The following is a 26,560-nucleotide window of genomic DNA, read 5'->3' on the forward strand; positions in this document are numbered from 1 at the left end:
CAAATCTATTTGACAATGTTGTATTTTAATTAAACTCAGTCCCTTAATGTTTCTTTCTGTTGGTCTTCATCCACATCTCCATGGTGTTCCAATATTTCAACTTTTCTCTTTGGACTTGGGAATTTCCATTCACCTCAGACCTGTCCCTCTCCTCATCTGTGTCCGTTTATAGCACACTGCATAATCCTGGTACCAGAGGAGCCTATCCCAATAAAATAGCTCAGTCCTCCCTGAGTACTGGGAGCAGTGCTCACTGGTCAGAACCACTTCTGATGATACCATTGTGTGATCCTGACACCTTCCAGCACTCTGCTGATATCACTCAGTCTCTCTCCATGTGATATCCCTCACTGTGTGGGTCTATTGGCTGCCTCTGTCAGTGTCTCTCACTCTTGCAGTTACTCCAGATCCTGAGCCAACAGCATTCCCCACTCCAGAGGGAAGCAACTGCACAGGCCATGGATGGAGAAGGGAATTTCCATATCTCTGTGGGACTCAGTGCCATTCTCCATTGTGTAACCTTCATTGCATTAGTCTAATTTCCCATTCTGTCTACTTCTGTCTCCTGTAGGTATTCCTGATGTCCCTGACTCAGCAGAATTCCCAATTCCTTCTCGTCCATCACCACATTGAAGCTGGTTGGTCAGCCAGAGAGAGATGGAGAGTGAGATCTGGAGCCTTCAGTAAATCCTGCAGCCGGTAAGATCACTCACAGTAAACAGCTCAGGGAGGAGTTCATGGGCTTTAATTCAGACCCTGAGGGCATGATGTAGGAACAATGCTGGGAAAGGAACATGAGAACATTCTCTGGCTTCATTATCACCATCTTGTCTGTCAATTCATCTGTTCAACAGAACCCTCCCTATGTCTGCCAGCTTCTCCACTGTCTGTTTCATGGATACCACTTCCGCTATCTTTATCAGCCCCTACAATCCTGCTTATCCCTGTAAGCTCCTCATATCAGTAAAACTCTCCAAGTTTCTGCCTTTGCCTTTAATCCTGGGTTCTGTCACATCTCTCCTTAACTGAAGAAAATTAACTCTTCAGTTCCTTAAGCCATCCCTGTCAGTGTAGTCCTTTCCAGACCTGAAAAACCTCCCTGTCTTTGTGACTTTGTTGAACTCCTACTACCTTCATGATCTCTGTAACCTTCCCGTCATGACAACAAAAAAGCTCTGTACCTTCGTAACCTCCTCCTTGTTAGACTCTTCCTTGTCTCTGGGCACAAAGCAGAGTGGCCCTGCTTCTCTCATAAATTAGTCTCTGCATTTCTAATGATGACTATATACTCTTCCTGTCTCTAAGACACACTCAGTCTCTGTAAACTGTGCTGGTCCCGACTGATGTAATTTCCTTCAGTAACTACAAACCTTTATACCTTTAATCTCCTCCAGACGCGACCACGCAGTTTATTTCTATAACCTCCACGAGTGATACAGTCATAGAGATGTAGAGCACGGAAACAGACCCTTCGGTCCAACCCGTCCATTCCGACCAGATATCCCAATCCAATCTAGTCCCACCTGCCAGCACTTGGCCCATATTCTTCCAAACCCTTCCCATTCATATACCCATCCAATTGCCTCTTAAATGTTGCAATTGTACCATCCTCCACCACATCCTCTGGCAGCTCGTTCCATACACTTACCACCCTCTGCTTGAAAAGGTTGCCCCTGAGGTATCTTTTACACCTTTCCTCTCTCAAACTAAATCTATGCCCTCTAATTCTGGACTCCCTGTCCCCAGGGAAAAGGCTTTGTCTATTTATCCTATCCTGTCCAAACCCCTCATAATTTTGTAAACCACTGTAAGGTCACCCCTCAGCCTCCGAACCTCCAGGGAAAACCGCCCCAGCCTGTTCAGCCTCTCTCTGTAGCTCAAATCCTCCAACCCTGGCAACATCCTTGTCAATCTTTTCTGAACCCTTTCAAGTTTCACGACATCTTTCTGACAGGAAGGAGACCGGAATTGCACAAAGCATTCCAACAGTGGCCTAACCAATGTTTTGTATGGCCGCAACATGACCTCCCAACTCCTGTACTCAATACTCTGACCAATAAAGGGAAGCATACCAAATGCCGCCTTCACTATCCTATCTACGTGCGACTCTACTTTCAAGGAGCTGTGAACTTGCACTCCAAGGTCTCATTGGTCAGCAAAACTCCCTTGGAACTTACCATTACATGAATAAGCCCTGCTAAGAGTTGCTTTCCCAAAATGCAGCACATCGCATTAATCTGAATTAAACTCCATCTGCCACTTAGCCCATTGGCCCATCTGGTCCAGATCCTGTTGCAACCTTCTTCGCTGTCCACTACACTTCCAATTTTGGTGTCATATGTAAACTTACTAACTATACATCTTTTGCTCGCATCCAGATCATTTATGTAAATGACAAACAGAAGAGGGCCCAGCACTGATCCTTGTGGCACCGCTCTGGTCACTGGCCTCCAGTCTGAAAAACAACCCTCCACCACCACTCTCTGTCTTTTACCTTTGAGCCAGTTCTGTATCCAAATGGCTAGTTCTCCCTGTATTCCATGAGTTCTAACCTTGCTAATCAGTCTCCCATGGGGAACCTTGTCGAATGCCTCACTGAAGTCCATATAGATCACATCTGTCACTCTGCCCTCCTCAATCTTCTTTGTTGCTTCTTCAAAAAACTCAATTAAGTTTATGAGACATGATTTCCCACGCACAAAGCCATGTCGACTATTCCTAATCAGTCCTTGCCTTTCCAAATATATGTGCATCTTGTCCATCAGGATTCCCTCCAACAACTTGCCCACCACTGAGTTCAGGCTCACCGGTCTATAGTTCCCTGGCTTGTCTTTACCCACCTCCTTAAACAGTGGCACCACTTTTGCCAACCTCCAGTCTTCTGACACCTCACCTGTGACTATCGATGATAAAAATATCTCAGCAAGAGGCCCAGCAATCACTTCTCTAGCTTCCCACAGAGTTCTCGGGTACACCTGGTCAGGTCCTGGGGCTTTATCTACTTTTAACCGTTTCAAGACATCCAGCACTTCCTCCTCGGTAATCTGGGCATTTCGCAAGGTGTCACCATCTATTTCTCTGCGGTCTATATCTTCCATATCCTTTTCCACAATAAATACTGATGCAAAATATTCATTTAGTATCTCCACCATTTCCTGCGGCTACACACAAAGGCCGCCTTGCTGATCTTTGTGGGGCCCTATTCTCTCCCGAGTTACCCTTTTTTCCTTAATATATTTGTAAAAACCCTTTGCATTCTCCTTAATTCTATTTGTCAGCCCTATCTCATGTCCGCGTTTTGCCCTCCTGATTTCCCTCTTAAGTATACTCCTACTTCCTTTATACTCTTCTAAGGATTCCCCCGATCGATCCTGTCTATGCCTGACATTTGCTTCCTTCCTTTTCTGAACCAAACACTCAATTTCTTTAGTCATCCAGAATTCCCTATACCTACCAGCCTTCCCTTTCACCCTGACAGGAATATACTTTCTCTGGAGTCTTGTTATCTCATTTTCTGAAGGCTTCCCATTTTCCAGCCGTCCCTTTAGCTGCGAACATCTGCCTCCAATCAGCTTTCAAAAGTCCTTGCCTAATACCGTCAATATTGGCCTTTCTCCAATTTAGAACATCAACTTTTAGATCTGGTCTATCCTTTTCCATCACTATTTTAAAACAAACAGAATTATTGTCGCTGGCCCCAAAGTGCTCCCCCACTGACACCTCAGTCACCTGTCCTGCCTTATTTCCTAAGAGTAGGTCAATTTTTGCACCTTCTCTAGTAGGTACATCCACATACTGAATCAGAAAATTGTCTTGTACACACGTAAGAAATTCCTCTCCATCTAAACCTTTAACACTATGGCAGTCCCAGTCAATGTTTGGAAAGTTAAAATCCCCGACCATACCTACCCTATTATTCGTACAGATAGCTGAGATCGCCTTACAAGTTTGTTTGGCAATTTCCCTCTGACTATTGGGGGGTCTGTAATACAATCCTAATAAGGTGATCATCCCTTTCTTATTTCTCGGTTCCACCCAAATAACTTCCCTGGATGTATTTCTGGGAATATCCTCCCTCAGAACCGCTATAATGATATCCCTTATCAAAAATACCACTCCCCCTCCTCTCTTGCCACCCTTTCTATCCTTCCTGTAGCATTTGTATCCAGGAACATTAAGCTGCCAGTCCTGCCCATCCCTGAGTCATGTTTCTGTAATTGCTATGAGATCCCAGTCCCATGTTCCTAACCATGCCCTGAGTTCATCTGCCTTCCCTGTTAGGCCCCTTGCATTGAAATAAATGCAGTTTAATTTATTAGTCCTACCTTGTCCCTGCCTGTCCTGACTGTTTGACTCACTTCTGTTCTCAGCTGTACCTGTCTCAGATCGAGCTCTCAAAATCCTCCCTGTGATTGTTACCACGTCCCATCCCTGCATTCCTCCAAATCCCTGTAAAGTCCTCCCATTCCTAAAACATTCCCTGTATCTGTCACCTGTCCCAGCTTCCACAACCCTCCCACTCTCTGTAAGACTCTCCCCACCCCCCTACCCCCGTCCCAGTGACTACAGCCCGCTGTATCACTGAATGCCAGTAGTCACTATAATATCAGATTAAGATGTGAAAGCAAGAACACTGTACTGGGTTAGATATCTGTCCTGATCATATTGAATGGTGGGACCGACTCTGTGGTCAAATGGACGATATCTGCTCTTCTTTCCTGTGGTTCTCTATAAGCTTACTCTCTATATAACCTCCTTCAGTCCCCACAGACCTCCCTATCTCCATAAGCTCCTTCAGTCCCCACGACTCTTCCCATCCATGTAACCTGAACCCTTCCCCAAAACCTCCCTAATTCCATAACCTCCAAAAGGCCCCACGACCCTCCCTATCTCCATAATCTCACCCTGACCAAACGACCCTCCCATTCAGAGTAACCTCCTTCAATTCCCATGATCCTCCTGATCTGTGCAACTGCGTTCAGGCCCAACAGCCCTCCCGATCTCTTTGTCCCCTTTCAGACCCCACAGCACTCCCTACCTCCATGATGTTCTTCAGTCACCACTGCACTCTTTATGTCTATAATCTCATTCAGTCCCCACATCACTCCCTATCTCCATAATGTCCTTCAGTCCCCATGACCCTCCTTATTTCCAAAACATCTATTACCTGTTGAACCTGTAAGCTCCCTTTTTCAGTTTGTTAAACACGAACTCCCATAACCCTTTCTGCTGCCAGTCTGAAACCAAACAGTGTTGGCCTGATAGTAGGTCGGGAGCTGGAATGTGTTTGAAAGGATATGTCAGTGAACAATAACTGGACCCTTAGAAACACACTTAATAAAAAGAGAATGTTGCTTTGAGCCTGTAGGATTGTATTTTTATTGGTGTGAGTATAAATGGCAGGATAGATACGGGTGTAGGACTGGCTGTACCGAAGATACGGTTTATTTAAATTTTCAGAAACCTTTACACAAGTTTCAATAAGGGCTAAAGAGTAACCTGGTAGAGAATCGGGCCCCTTAACTATCAGGAGGTGGGTGAGATGTTAGACAAAATAGTCTTGTCAGAATTTACTGTGGAGAAAGACATGGAAGCTCGGGAACTTGGGGAAATAAATAGTGATGTCTTGTAAAGAATCCTCAACAGAGAAGAAAAAGTGTTGGAATCTTAAAACAAATAAAGGTTAATTAATCCTCAGTAGCTCATTAGGTCTATCCTTGAATATTCATGGGAAGCTAGGGAAGAGATTGCGGTGTCCCTAACAGAGATATTTATATTATCATCAGACACAATGAGTTACCGGAAGAGTGGAGGGCGGCTAATGCTATTCCATCACTTTAGGTCTGCAGGGAAAAGCCAGGAAATCACAGCGCAGTGAGCCAGTGCTGGGTAAGTTGTTGGAGGAGATTCTGAGAGAAAGGAGCTACATATATTTGGAAAGGCAAGGGCTGATTAGAGATATTCAGCATGGCTTTGTGAGTGGGAAACCGTATTTCACAAACTGGATTGACTCTTCGAGGAGGTGGCCAAGAGATAGATGAAGGCAGAGCAGTCAGCGTTGTCTACATGGACTTCAGCAAAGCATTTAACAAGGTTCCAATGGATGTACAACATCTAGTCAAGAGGAAGAAGGAAGCTGACTTAAGGTTGAGGAACCAAAGATCCGAAGCAGGGCTCTAGAGAGTTACATGGGGCAGTACGGTGGCTCAGTGGTTAGCACTGCTGCCTCACAGCACCAGGGACGCGATTACAATTCCAGCCCCAGGTGACTGTCTGTGTGGAGTTTGCACATTCTCTCCATGTCTGCATGGGTTTCCTCCGGGTGCTCCGGTTTCCACCCACAACCCAAAGATGAGCAGGTTAGGTGAATCAGCCATGTGTTGTTCAAGAAAGGGAATGGAGATAATTCTGGGAATCACAGACCTGTCAGTCTTCTCTCTGTGATGTGCAGATTATTGGAGAGGACTCTGGGAGACGGGATTTATGATTCCTTGGAAAACCATAGTTTGATTAGAGAAAGTCTCATGGCTTTGTTAGGGACAGGTCATGCCTCACAATTCTTATTGAATCCTTTGAGAATGTGACAAAATGCATTTATGGCTCATTGAGAAAGTACAGAGCATGGGATACATGGAAACCTGTCTGTCTGGATACAGAATTCCTGGCCCATAGAAGACAGAGGGTGATGCCAGATGGAAAGCATTCAGCCTGGAGCTCGGTGACCAGTGGTTTTCTGCACGGAGAGGTTACAGGACCTCTGCTCTTGGTGATTTTATGAATGACTTGGATGTGTGAGTGGAAGAGTGGGTTAGTAACTTTGCCAATGAGACGAAGGTTGGTGGAGTGGTGAATAGTGTGGATGTCTGCTGGAGATTGCAATGGGACATTGACAGGATGTAGAGCTGGGCTGAGAAGTGGCAGATAAAGTCAAATCTGGAAAAGTGTGAAGTGATGCATTTTGGAAGGTGAGACTTGAATGCAGAATACAGGGATAAAGGCAGAATACTGGATAGTGTGGAGCAACAGATGGATCTTGGATTTCATGACCAGAGATCCCCTCAAATTTGTCACCAAGCTGATAGTGTTGTTAAGAAAGAATATGGTGTATCGGCTTTCATTAGCTGGGGGATTGAGTTTTTAAAGCCGTGAGGTTATGCTGCAGCTCTATACAGCCCTGTTTAGATCCCAATTAGAATATTGTGTTCAGTTTTGATCCCTTCATTACAGGAAGGATGTGGATGCTTGAGAGAGGGTAAAGAGGAGATTTACCAGAATGCTGCCTGTTCTGGAGAGCATGTCTTATGAAGAAAGGTTGAGGGAGCTAAGGCTTTTCTCATTGGAGTGAAGAAGGGTGTGGTGTGATTTGGTAGAAGTGAACAAGGTGGTGTGAGGCAAAGAGAGAGTGAACAGTGAGAGACCTCTTTATCCCATGGCATACATGGTACCAGGGGGCATAATTGTAAGGTGATTGGAGGATGGGTAAGGGGAGATTTCAGATGTAGGTCCTTTACACAGAGAGTGGTGGGTGGGTGGAATGGGACATTTAACAGACTCTTGGATAGGCACATGGATGGGAGCAAAATGAAGGGTATGTCAGTTAGTTTGATCTTACAGTCGGGTAAAAGGTGGGCATGACATCATGGCCGAAAGGTCTTGTGCTGTACTGTTCTGTGTTCTACGATCCGTCTGGGAAATGGGTAATAAGCTCAGATCAATGTAAAAGGATATGGCATTCAGGAGGAGCTAGTCAACTGGATACAAAATTGGGCTTGATGGTGGGAGACAGAGGGCAATGGGAGGCATGTTGTCTTTCTGACTGGAGGCATGTGACCAGCGGTGAAGTTGGTCCCCTGTTGTTTGTCATTTGGATAAATGGTTTGGATGGGAATATTGGTTTTGTGGTAAGTACGTTTTTTGAGTGACACTGAAATTGTTGGTAAAGTGGACAGTGAAGAAATTTATCCAAGATACAACAAGATTAACAGTACTGCTGGGATAGTGGGCTGAAGAATAGCAGATGGAGTTTAATTAGCTAAATGTGAAGTGTTCCTTTTTGATGAAACAATCCAGGGTGGGACCTGTACAGTTAGTGTTCGGGCCCTGGGTGGTGTTGTCAGTCAGAGACCCAGGGATGCAGGTAGATAGCTCTTTGTAAGTGGTGTCACAGGTAGACAGGCTGGTGAAGCAGGCATTTGGGATGGTTACCTTCTTTGGGCAGAGCAATAAGAGTAGGAGTTGGGATGTCATGTTGTGGCTGTATATAAAAGCATTGTTGACCAGTAGGAAGTACTCATCTGGTTCACTTACATCCTTTAGAGAAGAACAACTGACATTCTAACCTGGTCTGACCTGCACGGGACACCAGACCCACAGCAATATGGCTGACTCTGTGCTATACTCTGGATAATTAGCAGTGGGGCAAAGAATGCTGGTCCAGGCAGTGACACCCACATCCCATGAATGAATAAATAAAAATACCTATGTCCCTCCCTACCTCTGCAAATCCCTCCCACCTGCAGCAATCTGTACTGGCTTTGTAACACCCTTCAGACCCTGACCACTCTGTGTAACTCTCTCACCACCTCCAGCACCTTCAGCTCTCCCGGTTCCTTTTGTGACATAAAACCTTGACAATTATTCCCTCTTCCATCTGACCTCCTCCTGCGAGCAGACCCTTTGCAATCCCTTTAAAACTTACTGCTAAAACATTCTCTCACTTCAGGATTTTAAGTACTTTTCGGTGATCCTCTAAGCCCGATAATCTAATATGATCCTTTTTACTTGAGTGAGGGACCGATGGGAATTTCTTGCTGAGGATTTGTCTGTTTCAATGGAATGTCCTTTTGTTGAGTGTTTTACACTGCTCCTTTAAATGGTTTCCACTGTTCATTTACAGACACATGTTTCAATCTGTTTAGGCTGTTTACCTTGGTCAGTTCTCCTCTCAAACTCACGTAATTGGCTAATTTTGTTTCTAGTTGTAGCGTGTGCTTTCTGTGATTCACTTTAAAACTTTATATTTCTTTAAGCTGCACTTTATCACAATTTCCCTGAGGATCTCTCCAGGTGACATTACTCATTCACGAAGTTTCATCACACAACGGTCGCTCTGAGATAGTTATGTCCCTCGCCAGTTGCACAATTTGTTATTCAAAGAAACAGTGAAAACTAATTGTCTAAACTCCTCTTCCAATATCACTGTTGTCAGTGTGACTGTCCCACATTTTGTGAATATTGATGTTTCCCAAAATTATCGCAATGTGTTTGTTTAAAAAATTCCAATGAGTTCCTGTGTAATGCAGTGATGAGCAAGGGAATACTGTTCAGTGTCTAAAACTGTTGTGCTGCTTGTGTCCTTGGCAAGTAGTAGCCAGAATTTACATTCAGACTGATTCTTCCTCATGATCTGAGACCAAATGCTTTCTCTGTAATGCCTTTCTTACCCATTATTGTTAGCGTTGCCCACTTGGCCTGAGTTTCCGCAAGGTTGTGATCCATTGAATATTTATGTCCACCTTTTGTTCACCCTGTAACCATATCTCTCTGGTGTCTAAACCTTTTTTTTTTATCTCAGTGTCACTAATCCATCTGCCTTATTGATAAGACTTCATCCATTCAAAAATGAAATAATTTATTCTTTCCCACAATTTCCTGTCACAAACCTATTCACTGATGTACAGTTTTAGTTAATCGCTGACCCTTCCTGGTCCTTCCTGCTTGCCTTCAGTCACATTCCCATGTTGTTCCGATGCTTCACCTTTTCTCTTCGGATTTGGAAAATTCCTTTCATCTGGATCCTGTCCCAGCATCCTCTCTGTCAGTTTAAAGCCCTGTCCATAAACCTACTGACATGATTGGCCAGGACCCACGTCACTGGGCCCACCACGATACCAGTGGGACCATTCTATTAGATTTTTTTATAAATCAGGTAGGGGATGTGGGTGTCTCTGACTGACCAGCCTTTATTACCTATCCCTACCTGCCCATGAGCTGAGTAGCTTGCTCGGCCATTTCAGAGGGTAATTGAGAGGCAAACACCTTGCTGTGGGTATGTCGTGTAGACCAAGTGAGGATGATCAGATCTCGTTGTCAAAAGGCGAAGTGCACGCCACGGTGGCTCAGTGATTAGCACTCCTGCCTCACAGCACCAGGGTTCCAGGTTCGATTCCAGCCCCAGGTGGCTGTGTGGAGTCTGCACATTCTCCCTGTGTCTGCATGAAATGCCTCCGGATGCTCCGGTTTCCTCCCACAGTCCAAAGCCGTGCAAGTCAGGCGAATTAGCAATGCTAAATTGCCCATGATGTTAGGTGTATTTGGTCGAGAGAGAAGGGTCTGAGTGGGTTAATCTTTGGATGGATGGTGTGGACAGGTTGGGTCAAAAGGCCTGTTTCCACACTGTACAAAATCTAATCTAAGGGATTGTAATTTTTGTACATCAGCAATGGTTTCATATTTGTTTATGGATTGTTAATTGCTATTTTTAAAATTATTGATTTTAAATTCCACCATATCTTATGATGGGATTCAAACCTGCCTCCCCTGACCACTGGCTGAGGTTTTGTACAAATGCGCTAACAATAATATTACTAGGCCATCGCTTCACCTGCTCACTGATTGCTCATCCCTGAGCACTGATACATGAAGCTAAACCCATTCTTCCAACATGACTGTGTGATCCTGAAGTCTTCCAGCACTCCGGTGATATCACTTAGTCTCTCTCCATGTGGTATCCCTCCCTGTGTGGGTCTAATTGCTGCCTCTGTCAGTGTCTCTCGCTCTTGCAGCTACTCCAGATCCTGAGCCAACAGAATTCTCCACTCCAGAGAGACGCAACAGCACAGGCCAGGGATGGAGCTTGGGATTTTCTAGATATCTGTGGGGTTCATTTCCATTCTCCTTGTGTAACCCTCACTGAATCAGTCTAATTTTCCATTCTGTCTATTTCTCTGTCTCCTGTAGGTACTCAGGAGGTTCCTGAATCAATAGACTTCCCAACTGCTGTGTGTCTCATCCATCACCTCATTGAAGATGGTTGGTCAGCCAGGGAGACAAAGGGCAGGGAGATCTGGAGCCTTCAATAAATCCTGCAGTGAGGTAAGATCACTCACAGTGCACAGAGCAGGGAGCAATGGGAGGGCTGCAAACATCGGCTAACAATACATGATACAGATACAGTGCTTGATGGGGAGCACAGTATAGACACACCCCATGCTCAATCACCACATCTACTTTAACTTATGTTGCACTGAGACAGCATCGGGAGTTCAGAGTTATCAGTCCAGGCCTGTGCTGTCTTAGTGAGCATCAGGACAACAGAGGGGAAAGCAGGCCTCCCACGAGAGGGTGTGAATGCTGCCTGGGATCTTTCTGTTCTGTGTTCTCCCTCCAACACTGTATTAAGACTCACTACTCTGCAACACTGTATCTGTGGCATGGCTTGTGCACCAGTATCTTCAGTCATTTTTAACTCCTATAACAGTAGTTGTCCCTGTAACCTCCTCCCTTCCCGATAGTCCCTCCACATATTTGAGATGTACTGCATTCCAGACTACCATCCCTATCGCTGTAACTTGCTTCAGTGTCCACAACATGCCTTATTTTGGTACTGTAATCCTCTTTAACTGGATACAGAGTGATACAGCACGGAAACAGAACCTGTGGTCCTACTCCTCAATACTGCCCATGTTACCTAAACTGAATGAGTCTCATTTGCCTGCATTTGGCCCTTATCTCTTCAAACCTTCTGCTCTCAATGTACCTCCCAAATATCTGTTCCATGCTGTAATTGTTCTTGTTTCTCCCATGTGCCTGAGGCAGTCTGTTCCATCTATGCACCATCCTCTGTGGATAATGTTCCCCGTCAGCTCCCCCTTCAAGTCCTTGCTCTCTCACGTCCCGTTTATATCCTCGAGTTTTGGACTCACCTACCCTTGGCTATTCACCATTCTTAGGGCCACCCCGAAGATTCATCTGTCAATGACGGCAAATTTGCCAAATGTCGCTTTTCCCACCCTGTCCATCCGGTATGCCACTTCTGAAGAACAATGAAACTTGCACCCCCTGGTCTCTCTCTCTCTCTCTCTCTCTTTCTCTCTATTCGACAACCCTGGCCAGAGCCCTTCCATTAACTGTATTAGTCCTCTATGGTTTGTCTTAACAAAATCCAACACCTGAATTAAACTCCATCTTTCATTGTCTGGTCCACTGGCCCAGTTGGTCAAGACCCCCTTTGATAACCGTATTTACTGCCCACTACACCATTAATTTGATCATCAACAAACTTACGCACAATCACTTCTATATTTTCAACCAAATCATTTATGTAGATGATGCACATCAGTGGACCCAGCCCTGATCCTTTCTTCAATAATGGAATAAAACCATATTCTTGTCATAGAGCCAGACAGCATGGAAACTGACCCTTCAGCTGATACCCACCATCATCTAAAACTCAACTCTTCCCAGCTGCCTGTTGCTGGCCCATAGCACTCCAACCCTTCCCTATTCACCTGTTTATCCAAATATCTTTAAAGTGTTGTAATTGTACCCACATCAACCCCTTTCTCAGGAAGTTCATTCCAAACTCAAACCACCCTCGGTGTAGCAAATTGCCCCATATCTTTTTTTTGAACATCTCTCTCCGCTAACCTTAAAAATGTGGCCCCTCCTCTCGAGACTCTCCCATCCTGCGGAAAAGGCAGCTACCATTAAATGGATCTATATACCTCATTTTTTTCATAAACCTTTATAGTATCATGTCTCAACCTCCAGGCTCCAGTGAAAAAAGACTCAGCCTATCCAGCCATTTTTCAGAACCCAAGCCTTCCATACCCAGCAATATCCTGGTAAATCTCTTCTGAATCCCCTGCAGCTTAATAATATCCTCCCTATAACTGGGCGACCAGAACTGCACAGAGTATTGGAGAACAGGCCTCGCAAATGTCTGTGCAATCTCAATGCCGCTCATACCGCTCATGTTCATATAAGCCTCTGTAAGGTCATCACTCAGTCTCCGATTCTCCAGTGACAGTAACCCCAGCTTATTCAGCAACAACCCGGGAAATATCTTGTAAAGCTTTTCTAAGCCCTTTCAAGTTTCACAATATCCTTCCTGTAGCAGGGAGACTGGAATTGCAGAGGACTCCGAATGTGGTCTCATGCATTACTCTTGTTCCCTGAGTTCCCCAGTCTTTGTCCTCAGTAAGTTCTGGAGTGAAAAAATTGTTTAGGATCTTAGCAAATATCCTGCAGTTCCACACATCGATGGCCTCATTGATCTTTAATGGATACTATTTTGTCCTGAGTTCCTTATGCACTCTTAATATACTGATACAATCACTTTTGGATTCCCCTTTCCTTCTCTGCTGAGGCTATTTCATTGAGCCTTTCTCCATTCCTGTTTTCTACTCAAAGTGTATTCCTACAGCCCCTGTATATCCTCAGGGATTCCCTTGATCCAGCTGGCTATACCTGACATGTGCCCCCTTTTCCTTGACCAGACCCTCAATAGACAGCCAGTGTTTCCGAATGCTGTCAGCATTGAGCTGCACACACACAGGAACATGCTGACGCAGGTCGATCAGTTTAAAAATATTCTCACTTGCCAAACTTCCCTTTCCCTGTAAATAATTCCCTTCCCCAATCACATTTTGAAAGTTCCTGGCTAATACGATCAAGATTGGTCAGGCTCCATTTTATAACTTGCACTTGTGGACCAGGCCTGTCCTTTTCCAAAGCTGTTTTCAAACTACGAGAACTGTGGTTACTTTGGCAAAACGCTTGGCCACTCACATCTCAGTCCCCTTCCCTACCTTGATTCCCAAGGGGAGGTCAGGTTTTGCCCCTTTCTCTTTTCAGGCCATTTACATATTGATTGGGAGATCCTGGAACACAATTACCAAATGCCTCCCTTGCAAATGCTGAACACTGGCAGTCCCAGTCTAGGTTTGGAAAGTTCAAAAACCCTACCATAACAGCCCCATTATTATGGTTGATATTTAAGATGTCCCGATACATTTGTTCATCAGTCTGCCACGGATTATTCGGGGTCAGCAGTCAGATCGTATCAACGTGATGACCCATTCTTATTTCTCAGTTCTAACTTAGCTTCACTGGGCGATCCCACAGGAATATCCTCTCTAAGTCCTGCTGGGATGATTCATGCAATCAAAACCCACCACCACACGTCCACTGTTGCCTCCCCTTCCTGGAGCATCTCTACCTTGAAACAATGAACTGCCAGTCCTGCCCCTCCCTCAGCTGTGTTTCTGTAATAACTAAAATACCCCAGTCCCATGTTCCAATCCATGCCTTGAGTTCATCTTCCTTAGCTGTCAGGCCCCTTGTATTGAAATAAATGCAGTTTAATCATCAGTTTTCCCCCATTGCCTGCTATGTTCTTGCCTGGCTTATCTGCTGAAATTGCTGTCTTTAACACGTGTACCTGTCTCAATCTTCTTTCTGGCCTTACGTTTATTTAAGGTCCAACACCCTGCCAGACTAGGTTATGTCCTCTCAAGCATCTCTAGCAATTCACCCCAGCAGGATGTGGGTCCCTCTCCCGCTCCCAGTTGAGGTGCCTTTCCCACCCTGTAAACCTGTGCTGACACCTTCAGGGATCTATGAACTTGTCCACCAAGGTCCCTGTATTCCTCAGTACTCCGCAAAGTCCTACCATTCATTATGTCTGTCCTTCGCTTATCGTACCTCCCACAGAGTATCACCTCACTTCAATCAGAACTGAACTCTGCTTAGATTTTCATCTGATCGACATCGAACAGCAGACGGAGACCATCCCCCTCACTGTGGATAACACCCTCACCTTTCATATCATCTGCAAACCTACTAATGATACCTTCTGCTTTCACATCCGAGTCATTAATGGTCAATGGTTCCTGCACAGATCCCTGTGTACACCCGTTGGTGAAAGTATTCTACCCACCAGTTTTGCATCCAATTTGCCAACCTGCCTTGGAACCCAGTCCTTTTGGACCAACCTTCCATTTTGCATCTTATCAAAGGACTTATTCAAGTCCATGTAACCCACATCATCTGCACTGCCTTCATCAATATACTTAAGCACAATTTCAAAAACCTGAACTGAATTCCTCAGACTGTATCTTCCTCTGCCAAATCTGTGATGACTAAACCAAGTTGATCCTTATCTTTGCAAGTGTGGATTCATCCTCATAATTCATTCCAATAATTTCCCTCCCCCTGCTGTCAGACTATCTGCTCTGTAATTACCTGGCCTATCCCTGCTGTCCTTTTTGAACAAAGGAACCACATTAGCGATCCGCCAGTCATTCAGCACTTCACCTGAGTCCAGGAAAGTATATATATCCACCAACAATCTCTGGGTAATTAGCATGGGGTCAAAGAATGCTGGTCCAGGCAGTGACACCCACATCCCATGAATGAATAAATAAAAATAAATATGTCCCTCCCTACCTCTGCAAACCCCTCCAGCTGCAGTAATTCGTACTGGCTTTGTAACACCGTTCAGGCCCTGACCACTCTCTGTAACTCTCTCACTACCTCCAGCATCTTCATCTCTCCCTGTTCCTAACGTATCAATAAACCTTGACAATGTTTCCTCTTCCCATTGCCCTCCTCCTGCTAGCAGACCCATTGCAATCCCTTTAAAACTTACTCTAAAACTCTCACTTGAGGATTTTAAGTATTTTGTGGTGATCTTCTCAGCTTCCTAATCTAATATGATCCATTTTGTCCTGAGTGAGGGACCGGTGGGGATTTCTTGCTGAGTTTTTGTCTGTTAATGGAATGTCCTTTTGTTGAGTGTTTTACACTGTTCATTCAAATGTTTTCCACAGTTCATTTCCAGACACCCATATTTCAGTCTGTGTAGCCTATTTACCTTGGTCATTTTTCCTCTCAAACCCATGTAATTGGCTATTTTTGTTTCTATTTGTAGCTTGTCCTTTCTGTGATTTACTTGAAAACTTTATTTTTCTTTAAACTGCACTTTATCACAATTTTCCTGAGGATCTCTCCAGAATGACATAACTCATTCACTAAGCTTTCTCACACAACAGTCGCTCTGAGACAGTTACGTCCCTCGCCGGTTGCACAATGTGTTATTCTAAGAAATACTGAAAAAAATTCTCTGAACTCCTCTTCCAATATCACTGTTGTCAGTGTGACTGTCCCAGACTTTGCGAATATTGAAATTTCAATAAATGTTCACCATTCCTTTATTAAAAATTCCAATGAGTTCCTGTGTAATGCAGTGATGAGCAAGGGAATGCTGTTCAGTGGTCTAAAACTGTTCTGCTGCTTGTGTCCTTGGCAAGGAATAGCCAGAGGTTACATTCAGACTGACTCTACTTCATGATCTGAGACCAAATGCTTTCTCTGTAATGCCCGTCTTACCCATTATTGCTAGCGTTGTCCATTTTGCCTGAATTTGCACAATGTTGCGAAACATTGAATATTTATGTCCACCTTTTGTTCGCCCTGTAACCACATCTCTCTGGTGTCAAAATCTCTTTTATCTCTGTGCCACAAATCCATCTACCTTGTTGCAGAGACTTTGTCCATTAATAAAAAACATAATTTTCTCTTTCCCACAATTTCCTGTCACAAATGGTTTTGCTGATCTACAGTTTTAGTTAAACTTTGGCCCATCCTGTTCCTTTCTGTTGTCTTCGGTCACATTTTCTGTTGCTTCACCTTTTCTATTTGGATTTGGAAAGCTTCTTTCACCTGAAGCCTGTCCCAGCATCCTCTTTGTCAGTTTAAAGCCCTGTCCATAATCCTACCAATGTGATTGGCCAGGACATTGTTCCACTGGAACTGTGCTGGGACCAATCTGAATGGATTTTTTAAAAATCCGGTCTGGGATGTGGGTGTCTCTGGCTGACCAGCCTTTATTGCCCATCCCTTGCTGCCCTTGAGCTAAGCAGCTGGCTCGCCCATTTCACAGGGTCATTGAGAGGCAAACACTTTGCTGTGGGTATGTCGTGCAGACCACGTGAAAGTGAACTGTCGTCTTTCTCTGAAGGTCAAGTGTTTGGATTTTTATCAATACTTATTTATGGATTGTTAATTCTAATTTTTAAAACATATATTCATTTAAAATTCCACATGGTTAGAAGTTAGAAAAAAGAAGAGAGGTGGTCACTTTGTTGGGACTGTATTGTAGACTGAGTAGACCCAACAGATACCAGAGGAGCACGTGTGTAGAGGGATTGCAGATAACTATAGGAATAATAGAGGAGTACAGGCTGGAGATTTTAATATTCCCTGTATTGACTGGGCCACCTGGAGTATAAAAGACTCGGACAGAGTGCAATTTTTCAAATATGTCCAAGAAAGGTTGCTAAATCAATATGCAGAGGGCCCTACTCTACTCAGGCAGGTGCGACACTGGACCCCACCCCCCAACTCAGAAAACGAGGCCGGGTTAGTGACTGAAGTGTCATTCGGAGAGCACTTTGGGTCCAGTGCCCACAACTGTCTTTGTTTTAACATAGTTATGAAGGAAGATCAGCAGGTCCCCAGATTGAAGAGGAAAACTGGAACAGGGCCAGGTTTGGGGCCATTCTGCAGGATCTGGCCAGCGTCAATGCTGTGAATTTAAAATTGCACAATGCCCAGTTATAATCCAACTCGCTTTGGAAGCGCTGGTGATCACCGTAACAGATGAAAGGCTTCAACTAAATTTGTTTGATATTATATTCCATGACCCTGCCATCCTGTTGCTATAAATTCTGTGCCTTAGGATTGTGCTTCACAACCACCTGATGAAGGAGCAGTGCTCTGAAAGCTAGTGCTTTCAAATAAACTGGTTGGACTGGAACCGAGTGTTGGGTGATTTTTAACTTTGTACATCCCCTGTCCAACACTGGCACCTCCACATTATGATTCTAATCGATTGGGTGAGTCTGTTTGAAGGAAAAGAAACAACTGGCAAATGGGAGGCTTTTCAAAGTGTGATCTGAAGAATCCAGGACCAGTCTGCCCCATTGGGATAAAGGGAAAAGCTGGCAGGGTTAGGGATCCTTGGCTGGTGTGGGATAATAAGGCTCTGGTCTTGAAATGAAGACTGCATGCATTGGGTTTAAGCTTTCAGTATCTAGATAAACTCTTCTATTCTTAAAGACACCATCAATCTGTGGAGACCCTACAAACCTCTCAGTCCCTGTAACACTCCCAGTCTGCAGAAGTCATTCCAATGCCTGCGACTCTTTCAATCCAGTTCCTACAAGACCCACTATCTGTGTGATATCTTTTCATTGCCAGCACCCACCCTGTCAATGTAACATGCTCTAGTGTCTCCATTTATCTACTCATTTCCATAATCTTCTCCAGCTCTTACATGTGTAAACGTCTCCCTCCCCTACAACCCTTCCCACTCTGACTAAACTGGAGGAGGTTACGAATGCTCCCTAATCTGTGAAACTGTCTCCAACCAAAATTGCTGTCTTTGTCACTTGGAGAATCTGTCTGATTCCACACCCTCTTTATCTAAATAACCTGCAGAACCTAAGCCTTCCTGTATCTATAAACATCTTCAGTCACGACTACCCTCCATATGTCTATTTGTTTTTCTAATCTGTACAACCCACTTTATCTCTGTACTCAGCTCCATTCACCTGAAACATTCCTGTCTGTGTAAAATACCACTATCCTTATCCCTGTAAACTGCTCCATTCCTCCCAACCTCCCATCTCCATGAACTCCTGTAGGCCCGCCAGCTCTCCACATTTCTGTAACCTCCTGTGGCTCTGTGCCCCTCCCTCTCTGTGAAACCACCTCCAGTCCCCATACCCCTCCCAGTCTGGGACATCTGCTCCAGATCAGACCATTGCTGTCTCTGTTACCTCATACAACCTTAGCAACGCCTCCTATTTGTGTCACTTCATTTAGATCACATCCTCTCCCACTTCCCGGAACCTCTTGCTGCCATCATAACCCTTGCTATTTAGAACATGGATTAGCACATTCCAGTACAAGCCCTTCAGCCCTCAATATTGTGCTGACCTTTTATCCTACTCTGAAGACGAAACTAACCTGCATATCTTACATTTTACTGTCATTGATGTGCCTATCCAAGAGTTGCTTAGATGTGTGTAATGTGTCTGAATCTACCACGGCTGGCAGTCCATTCCACACACCCACCACACTGTGTCAATAACATACCAGTCCCGTCCATGCCGACAGGATATCCCAACCCCATCTAGTCCTACCTGCCAGCACCTGGCCCATATCCCTCTGATATCTAAGCTAAACGTTCCGCCAATTACCTTAAACTTATGTCTCCTTGTGATCGCCATTTCACCATGGGAAATAGTCTCTGGTTATCCACTCCATCTATGCCTCTCATTCCCTTGTACACCTCTATCATGTCACCATTCTTCCTCCTTCGCTCTGATCAGAAAAGCCCCAGCTTCTACAACCTACCTTCTATGGGCATGCCCTCCAGTCCAGGCAGCATCCTGTTCAATCTCCTCTGCACTGTCTTTAAAGCTTCCACATCCTTCCTATAATGAAGCAAACAGAACTGTTCACAATATTCCAAGTGTGGTCTAACTGAGGTTCTGTAGAGCTGCAGCAAAACCTCGCATCTCTTCAACTCAATTCCACTGCTAATGAAAGCCAATACACCATATGCCTTCTTAACACCCTGTCAACTTGGGTGGTAACCTGAGGGAAACAGGATCCCTTTGTTCCTGCACGCTGCTAAGAATTCTGCCTTTAACCACATAAAGGTTTTCTGCAGAATCCTCCGATCTCAAACTATGCCTACCTTTGTAAGTTCCTCCAGACCCTACAACACTCATAAACTGTGAAACCTCCTCAAGTCCCTATATTCCTAATGTCTGCAAAATCCTGCCATCCTGATGTCCCTCCATATCTCTGTAACCCCCACCATCCTCCAGTGCCCTTCTAGGGAACATTGCAGAGGAAGGACGAGTTGGAGAGTCTGGGCCATGTTACGAGGTATGAAGGGCTGCAGAACCTGGAGGATGGTACAAATGTAGGAAGGGACTTGGGACCTGCAGGAGGTTGCGCAATTCATAGAACCTGCAGGATGTGACCGAGGAAGGCTTGTGGAACCTGGAGGATATTATGAATTGAACCGCAGGTAATTTTTGATTGGACCATTCAGCCGATCTTACAGTCATAGAGATGTACAGCGTGGAAACAGACCCTTCAGTCAAACCCGGCCATGCCGACAGGATATTCCAACCCAATCTAGTCCCACCTGCCTGTACCTGGCCGATGTCCCTCCAAACTCTTTCTATTCATATATCCATCCAAATGCTTCTTAAATGTTGCAATTGTACCATCTGTAAGATTGGCTGAAAGATCCAATCAAAAATTACCTGTAGTTCAAATTATAACATCCTCCAGGTTCCACAATACATTCACGGTCCCATCCTGCAGATCAGATATCTCAACCCAATATAGTCCCACCTGCCAGCACCCGGCCCATCTCCCTCTAAATCCTTCCTATTCATACATCCATCCAGATGCCTTTTAACTGTTGCAGTTGTACTAGCCTCCACCACTTCCTCTGGCAGCTCATTCCATACATGTCCTATCCTCTGCGTGAAAATGTTGCCCCTTAGTTCTCTTTTATATCTTTCTCCTCTCACCCTAAACCTTGCCCTACAATTCTGGACTCGCACACCCCAGGGGAAACACTGTCTATTTACCTTATCCATGTCCCTCTTGATTTTATAAACCCCAATAAGGTCACCCCTCAGCCTCCGACTCTCCAGGGAAAACAACCATCGCCTGTTCAACTCTCCCTATAGCTCAACCCTGGCAACATCCTTGTAAATCTTCTTTGAACCCTTTCAATTTTCACAACATCCTTCCGATAGGAAGTAGAAAAGAGTTGCATGCAGTCTTCCAAAAGTGGCCTAACCACTGTCCTGTACAGCCGCAACATGACCCCCCAACTCCTGTATTCAATACTCTGACCAGTAAAGGAATGCATACCAAGTGCCTTCTTCGCTACCCTGACTACCTGTGACTTTACTGTCAAGGAACTCTGTATTTCATTTGAAAAATTGCACAGACAGACAGAGTGGCCTGAGGTCTTCTGGGTAATGCTAGTTCAGTCTAAGCTGGTAGGCGGAGGCAGTGAAGTATTTGCAGTGCTGTCTGATGAATGGTCGAGAGATAATGCACATGTCAAACAGGCTATTGTAAGTGCTTATGGATTGCTATGAAAGGGAAGCCACTACAATTCCCTTTACTGTACCATCGCTAACAGACAAAGCTCCTTCAGACCTATATCCTCCGAATTGTTGAAACCTGCTATCGCCATGGCAACCCCTATTATTTCCAAACATTGTTGAGTCTCTAAAACCATCCCTATCAGTTTAATCTCCTCCTCTGCATACAACACTCCAGGTCTGTGTAATCTCTTTAAATCCTTCAGTTCCTATATACCTATGTGTAGGTGTGACTGCTTGGATGATAATACAGGAGTCATGGTTACCAAGTTTGGGAGTGAGACTGAAATTGGTGATAAAGTGGACAGTGAAGAGGGTTATCGAAGAGTACAAAGGGATCAACAGTTCTGCTGGGTCAGTGAGGTTAGAAAGAACAGGTGGAGAAATGCAAGATGTTGTATTGTGGTAAAACAGACCAGGCTGGACTGGTAAAGTAAACATTCGGGCCCTTGTCAATCAGTGACCCAGGGACGCAGATACACAGTCTTTTGAAAGTAGCGTCATGGGTAGACAGGCTGGTGAAGCAGGCGTTTGGGATGGTTACCCTTCATTGGGCAGAGCATTGAGAGTAGGAGTTGGGATGTCATGGTGTGTCTGTACAGGACATTAGTGAGGTCACTGTATAAGCATTGTTGATTTTCTGGAAAAAATCAACTTGTTCACGTGTGTCCTTCAGGGAGGGACATCTAGCATTCTTACCTGGTCTGGCTCACATGTGACTCCAGTCCCACAGCAATGTGTCTGACTCTGAGCTGTCTCTAGGCAATTAGCAGTGGGGTAATGTATGCTGGTCCATCCGGTGACATCCTCAGGCCGCGAATGAATCAATGAGAATACATATCTCCATCCCTAACTCTGCAAACAGCTCTAGCTGCAGCAATCCGTACTGGCTTTGTAACATTGTTCAGGACTTTGCCTCTCTCTGTAACACCCTCACCACCTCCAGAACCTTCAATTCTCCCTGTTCCTATCATCTGACAATGTTTCCTCTTCCTACTGCACTCCTCCTGCTAGGAGAATCCATAGCGATCTCTTTAACAAATGTGTCCAAGTTTCTAAATGCTGGCTTCTCAGAATTGATCGTTTTTTTTTTCATCTCTTAATCAAATCTGTTAAGTCCTGGGCCAAGACTGTCCGAAGTGGGGAAGGAGCATTGGGAAGGTGTCGAGCACCACGAGACATGCTGTGGGGAAAATAGGAATCCAGGAGAAAACAGCACAAGAAGGGCACTGTCACACCAACGCCAGACCCACCCCCTTCCCATGGCCACCTTGTGCCCCAAGTGTAACAAAGTCTGTGGAAGGCCACATCGGTCTGTACAGCCAATTGCAGACCCCCACCCCCACCCACATCCACGAGAGTGGGAGAGAGTCAGCCTCATCTGTGAGCCACCGCCAAAGAGATGAAGAGTTAGGAAGGTTGAATCCCCTCACAATTATCCCAGTGCCTTTGTTACAAATTCAAACAATTCCCTGTTAATACAGTGTCTAATAATGTGGTATCACTCAGTATCTCTCCATGTGGTATCCCTCGCTGTGTCAGTCTATTTGCTGCCTCTGGCAGCATTTCTCCCTCTTACAGATGCTCTGAGATCCTGAGTCAACAGAATTGTCCATTCCAGAGAGACGCAGCAGCACAGACAAGGGATGAAGACTGGGATTCTCGAGATCTCTGTTGGACGCAGTACCACTCTGCATGTGTTATCCTCATTACATCAGTCGAATTTTCCATTCTGTCTATTTCTGTCTCATGCAGGTAATCAGGATGTTCCTAACTCCTGTCTCATCCATCACCTCATTGAAGCTGGTTGGTCAGCCAGAGAGAGAGAGAGAGATAGAGAGAGGGAGACCTGGAGCCTTCAGTCAATCCTGCAGCCGGTAAGATCACTCACAGTAAACAGCACAAGGTGGAGGTGGTAGACTTCTGTATTCAGACCTGGAAGACAGGACATAGATAGAGAGCTGGGCAAGGAACAGCAACATTCTAGGCTTCATTCCCACCATCTTGTGAGGGTCCCGCTTTCACCTCTGCTGTACTGGTCCTCAATGTGACAGCACAGGGGATAGCAGGCATCAATCCTGGTCCATGCTGTGTTAGTGATCTCTGTAATATCCTCCAGTCCAGATAATCCTTCCTCTGTTTGGAATCTCCACACCATTCTCTCTGTCTCTGTCAGGTTCTTCAATCCCTAACATCCTAATTCCTAAACTTCTGCAGTAGATACTCAATTCCTTCATCCCTGTAAACCCTGACTGTCCTGTCTATCCCTGTAAGCTCTTTCCAACAACACCATCCTCCATGTCAATGTATTTATCTTTAACCTCTCCATCGGTCCCTACCTATGTAATCTTCTCCAGCTCACCCTTCCTTAGCTGTGAAAAAATTGTAATCTCCTTGTCCATCTCTAATTCTTTGATCTTTATCTTGTTAAATTTCACCCTCATTCCCGACACCATACCCCTCGCGACCACAGGAACCTCCTTCAATTTGTACAACCCTCCCCATCTGTGTAACTGTCTCCAACCCAGTAACCTGGCATTCCCCATTGCCTTCCGATCTATGTAGCCTCCAGAGCCTAGAAGCCACCTTATATTTATAAACGTCTTCAGTCACGACAACCTTCCATATCTCTGTTAGTATACACAATACTCTCCTAGATGAAACAGCCCCCTGTCTGTGCCTCTCAGTCTGCCTACCTCTTCCTTTCTCCATCCCTATCACTATCTCCAGAATCTAATCCAGCTCCCTGTATCTCTGTAAATTCCTCCAATCCCCAAACCCCTTTGTCCCACTGACGTTCTTGACCAGATGTAACTCTGTTTAACACTAACATCCTCGAGTCCCTGTAAGCCTCCCTATCTCTGCAATCTCTACCCATCTGTTCAATCCCCCACTACTGCGGAATGACTCCCTGCATTCGCCATAAGGCAGATGGAATGACAGTGAACAGATATGATGGAACTGTCATTCCGGAGATGTAGCTGATGATTGATCATCACTGGGAAGTGAATACTGAAGGGTTGTTGGGATAGAGTCATTAGAGTCAATGAGATGTACAGCATGGAAACAGGCCCTTCGGTCTAACCCATCCATGCTGAGCAGATATCCCAAACTAATCTCGTCCCAATAGGCAGACTAGGCAAAACGCCAACAAGTTGTGAAGGAAGGATGAGGTTAATGCATTAATGAGACAGTCATGTGGATCTGAATATGAAAAGTGGAGCTGAGAATAAGCAAGAAGCAGCAACCGTTAGCAGGAATTCTATTGTAGGCACCAACCAGTGATGGGAATGTCAATGTGGTTACAGTCAGGACACTGAATGTACTTGTAGCAAGGGCTGTACAGTACCTGTGTGTGACAGTGGTGTGATCTCCATGCCGACTGATACAGCAGTGAGTATCAGTGCTGTAACGGATAGAATCCTGGATTGTATGCGAGATAGTTTTCTATAACATCATATCATATTTGTAGATCAAATGCTGTGTACGAATAAATATCCAATAATCCCATTGTAAAGGAGTTTTGTGAGCAGAAACCCATAATATTATGCAGGACATACTGAGTTTGTGCTCAGACCATGAGATGTAGCAGGTGAATGAGGCCATTTGGCCCATTGAGTATACTGTGCCCTTCAGTCAGATCATGGCTGATCTGATACTGTTCAACTCTACTTTCCTGCCTTTTCCACAAAACCCTTGTTTCCCTGATTCATTAAAATCTGCAGGAGGTTACAGAACATTCGGAGAGATAGACAGAAATGGCAAATTGAGTTTATTCTGGACAAGTGTGAGATGATGTCAAATTCAAGAAGGAAGTCAGCATACTGAGGGATATTGATCTACGGAAGGATCTTGGTGCAAGTCAGCAACTCCCTGAAAATGGCAACAGAAGTGTTTTTTTTTAGATTTAGATTAGATTAGACTTAGTGTGGAACAGGCCCTTCGGCCCAACAAGTCCACACCGACCCGCCGAAGCGCAACCCACCCATAGCCCTACATTTACCCCTTACCTAACACTACGGGCAATTTAGCATGGTCAATTCACCTAACCCGCACATCTTTGGACTGTGGGAGGAAACCGGAGCACCGGAGGAAACCCACGCTGACACGGGGAGTCGCCTGAGTCGGGAATTGAACCCAGGTCTCCGGCGCTGTGAGGTAGCAGTGCTAACCACTGTGCCACCGTGCCGCCCACGTTGGATTCAGATGTACTTGTAGCAAGGGCTGTACAGTACCTGTGTGACAGTGGTGTGATCTCCATGCCGACTGATACAGCAGTGAGTATCAGTGCTGTAACGGATAGAATCCTGGATTGTATGCGAGGTAGTTTTCTATAACATCATATCATATTTGTAGATCAAATGCTGTGTACGAATAAATATCCATTGTTTCAGATGGAAAGGAAAGCAAATGGAGCACTGACCTTCATCGGTCACAACATTGGGTGTAGTGGTTTGCATCTGATGCTGTAATTGTATAAAACGTTTGTTTGGTCACATTTGGAGAACTGTGTGCAGTTCTCATCTCCACACAATAGGGAGGATGGGGAGGCTTTGGAGAGGGTAAAAAAGGTGTTTATCAGCACGTTGCCTATGTTTGGGTTTTTAAGGGTATGTTAGGTGTGTAAGAGGAATTTAAACAAAGTTGGATTGATTTGTGAGGGTATCAGAGGCTGACAGGTGACCAGGTACAGGGATATAACGTTAGGACAGGGATAGATAATGTAGATAGTCAGAATCTCTTTTCCAGTGTGTAAGTTTCAAATACTAGAGAGCAGAGGTTTAAAGTGAACAAGAGAAAGTTTAAATGAGGTGTGTGAGGGAAAGTGTTTTTTTACGTAGAGTGGATGTTACTGAGGGAGGTGGTAGAAGCAGAAATGTGAGTAAAGGTTTGAAGTGGCATTTAGGCAGAAACATGAACGGGAAGAGAATAGAGGGATATGGGCCCATGTGCAGGCAGATTGTATGAGTTAGAATAGCATCATGGACAGCATAGACGTGGTGGGCCGAAGGGCCTGTTGCTGTGCTCTACTGTTCTATTTTCTAACTTCTCAGCATCTGCCCGATCAGAGCCCCTCAGAATCTTGGATGGTTCATTCCATTTCTCTCTCATTATCTAAACTTCAATGGGTTCAACCACAACCTACTCCACCTCCCCTGACAGTAAGTCGGGACCATACTGACATTGTTAGAAAGGATAAGTCAGTATACAATAACTGGCCATTTAGAGACACATTTGATAAAAGAGAATTTGTTCCTGAGCCTGTTGGATTTAATTTGTCTGTGTGAATACAAATGGCAGAGTTGTAAGGGTGTAGGAGGGGTGTAGTGGTGTGGGGGATGTGGTGT

At 44.9% G+C, this 26,560-nt stretch overlaps 1 long non-coding RNA gene across 1 annotated transcript; it reads left to right on the forward strand.

The window, feature by feature from the left end:
- The first annotated feature begins 582 nt into the window (after window positions 1-582).
- On the forward strand, window positions 583-23,085 carry LOC132813880 (uncharacterized). Its single transcript, XR_009644201.1, has 3 exons — window positions 583-699; window positions 10,960-11,094; window positions 22,968-23,085. It is a non-coding gene; the product is annotated as an uncharacterized LOC132813880 (long non-coding RNA).
- Window positions 23,086-26,560: the final 3,475 nt, after the last annotated feature.

The sequence above is a fragment of the Hemiscyllium ocellatum genome, unplaced genomic scaffold, assembly GCF_020745735.1.
Source record: "Hemiscyllium ocellatum isolate sHemOce1 unplaced genomic scaffold, sHemOce1.pat.X.cur. scaffold_515_pat_ctg1, whole genome shotgun sequence".
Lineage (NCBI taxonomy): Eukaryota > Metazoa > Chordata > Chondrichthyes > Orectolobiformes > Hemiscylliidae > Hemiscyllium > Hemiscyllium ocellatum.